The 2,876-nt window shown below is 48.2% G+C and overlaps 1 non-coding gene across 1 annotated transcript; it reads left to right on the top strand.

Annotated features, from left to right (window-relative positions):
- The first annotated feature begins 2,803 nt into the window (after nucleotides 1-2,803).
- Nucleotides 2,804-2,876, top strand: TRNAD-GUC (transfer RNA aspartic acid (anticodon GUC)). Its single transcript has one exon. It is a non-coding gene; the product is annotated as a tRNA-Asp (tRNA).

The raw sequence follows: 2,876 nt of genomic DNA, 5'->3' as shown, positions 1-2,876 counted from the left end.
TAAATAGGAACTGATAAGGAAGGAGTTATAGAGGTAGACACTGTAAAACATTGGGCGGTTGCGGCCATTAAAATAGGAAGGGTCCTATACTCTGCCCTGCGAGTGTCTTTCAATTCTCATTACATTGAAGTAAGCCAAAAGAGACAATCACCTGACCTGTACAGGGAAGATGACAGGAGACTTGAATCAATTAACCCCTCATCGATTAATTAACCCAATATTAATTAATTACTTAGGTTACTCAATTGACCTAATATTAATTAGCCCAATATTAATATTAGAAAATTAATGTACAGAGGGGCGCCTGGGTGGCACAGCGGTTAAGCATCTGCCTTCGGCTCAGGGCGTGATCCTGGTGTTGTGGGATCGAGCCCCACATCAGGCTCCTCTGCTATGAGCCTGCTTCTTCCTCTCCCACTCCTCCTGCTTGTGTTCCCTCTCTCGCTGTCTATCTCTCTCTGTCAAATAAATAAATAAAATCTTTAAAAAAAAAAGAAAATTAATGTACAGAATGCAAATTAATATACAGAACACTGGTGTGGGTACGTTAATATAAAAGAGAAAATATTCTAGGATATAAAATCTTCTGTTTTTTCTGCTTCAGCCAACTTTTCCAATTAATCTCCCCAGACACTAGGCGATGGGGAAATGATACCATGCTCCATATCACAGGTCATCAGGGAAATGTAAATTAACAGAAGACTCCACCACGCACCTAGGAGAATGGCCAAAATCTGGAACACGACAACACCAAGTGCTGACAAGGATGTGAAGCAGCAGGAGCTCTCGCTCAGGGCTGGGGGGGATGCAAAACGGGACAGCCGCTTTGGGAGACGGGTTAGCAGTTTCTGATAACACGAAACATCCTCTCAGCATACGATCCAGCACAGGATTCGAACGCTTCCGTCCACACAAACACCTGCACACAGATGTTTACAGCAGCTCTATTCCTAGTTGCCCAAACCTGGAAGCAACCAAGATAAATAAACTGTGGTCCGTCCACACGAGGAAATATTCGGGGCTAACAAGAAATGAGCTATCAAGCCACGAAAGACCTGGAGGAAACGTCCCTGCACATGACGAAGTGATAGAAGCAAGTCTGCAAGGCCACATGTGATTCCAACATATGACATTCTGGAAGAGACCACACTATGGGGACAGTAAAAAGATCAGGTTGGCCTGGGTTGGGGGGGACTGGGGGGATGGGAGGGGATGAACGGGCAGAGCACAGAGGACATTTAGGGCAGGGAAAACACTCTGCATGATGCTGTGATGGTGGATGCCTGTCTTTCTGCATCCGTCCAGACCCACACAGAATGCACAACACCAAGAGAGAACCCGGATGTAAACTGTGGACTTTGGGTGATGACGATGTGTCCGTGTACGTCCATCGATTGCAACAAGCATTCCACTCTGGTGGGGGATGCTGGTAAAGGGGGAGGCTATGCCCGGGGGGTGGGCAGGGCGTAGATGGGAAATCTCTGGTGCGTCCTCTCAATTTTGCTGTGAACTTAAAGCTGCTCTAAAAAAATTAATAAGTAAATAAAATCTTTAAAATTAAAAAAGAAATGATAGCAGACCAGCATCTCAGCTGTACCCGAGGACACGTTCAAAGTGAACACTAGGAATGTTATTTGGCCTTAAAAAGGCAGGAAACTCTGACTCGTGCTACCATGGGGATGACCCCTGAGGGACACTAGGCTAAGCTGTCACAAAGGGACAAACACTGTAGGGTTCCGCCTAGAGCAGTCAGACTCAGAAAGAAGCAAAGTAGAAGGGGGTCTCCCAGGCTGGGGAGAGGGGGGCTGGGGAGCGAGAGTTTCAGTTTGGGACGATGAAAAGAGTCCTGGAGATAGATGGTGGCATGGGTTGTGCAACAATGCGAGTGTCTTTGATGCCACTGAAATGCACACTTCAAAATAGTTAAGACGGCTAATCTCAGGGCACGTGCATTTTAACACAGTAATAATGCTAATCAAATAAGCAAGTCAAATACCTAGACCAGCGCAAGGCAAAAAGTGAGATGACTTCTACCTGCATTGCTTATGGCTGAAAGATAGAAAACAGATTATGGCTTTAGCAAAACAGGTGCACGGAGAGGTGGCTTTTAAGTGAATCCCACAAAAAGAAAAGGAGGGCAAAGAAAAGGTCTGCAACAATGAACCAGTCCTAACACACGTGACACTTGGGGGATGGTGCCTGGCACCCAGGAAACACTTGCCTGTTGTGATGAGCACTGTCCCACCCCAGCCTCCCTAAGAGGAAGTCGTGGGGAAGCATGTCCGCTCGCGCAGGCAGGACACCCGGCCAGCTGTGCTCCGAAGGGGCCCCTTGCCCCACTACAGTCTCAAAGCCGTGGGGAAGGCTCCAGATGGAACAGGAAGGGCCAGCGCTGGGGGCCTCGCAGGAATCTGTTCCCCTCCGTCCCTCTGGAGCTCGTGGGCTAATTCGGTAGCTGCACCCCCAGACAACGGAATTGTTCTCAAAGAGAACGGAGTCGCCTTTGTCAGAGAGATTATGGCGGACCTTAAGGAGGCAAAGAATAAAAATGCTGAAAGAAGCCAGTCACCAAAGACTACATATTCTGTGCTTCCATTTATAGGAAGAGGAATCTATATGGACAGAAAGTAGGTTGCTGGGGCAGAGGGTGGGTGGTGGCAGAAAAACCTAAAGGGTGGGAGGTTTCTTCGGGGCGGGGCGGGGGGGGGGTGGAGATGAACAGTTCTAAAATCGACTGTGATTCTGAGTGAACTGTATGGTATGAGAATCACAGCTCAATAAAGCTGGTATTAACAACAGGAGCGCCTGGCTGGCTCAGTCGGTAGAGCATGAGACTGTCGATCTCGGGGTCGTGTGTTCGAGCCCCACGCTGGGCA

This window comes from Ursus arctos, unplaced genomic scaffold (assembly GCF_023065955.2).
Source record: "Ursus arctos isolate Adak ecotype North America unplaced genomic scaffold, UrsArc2.0 scaffold_34, whole genome shotgun sequence".
NCBI classification, from domain to species: Eukaryota; Metazoa; Chordata; class Mammalia; order Carnivora; family Ursidae; genus Ursus; species Ursus arctos.
This window is presented reverse-complemented; position numbering and strand designations above follow the sequence as displayed.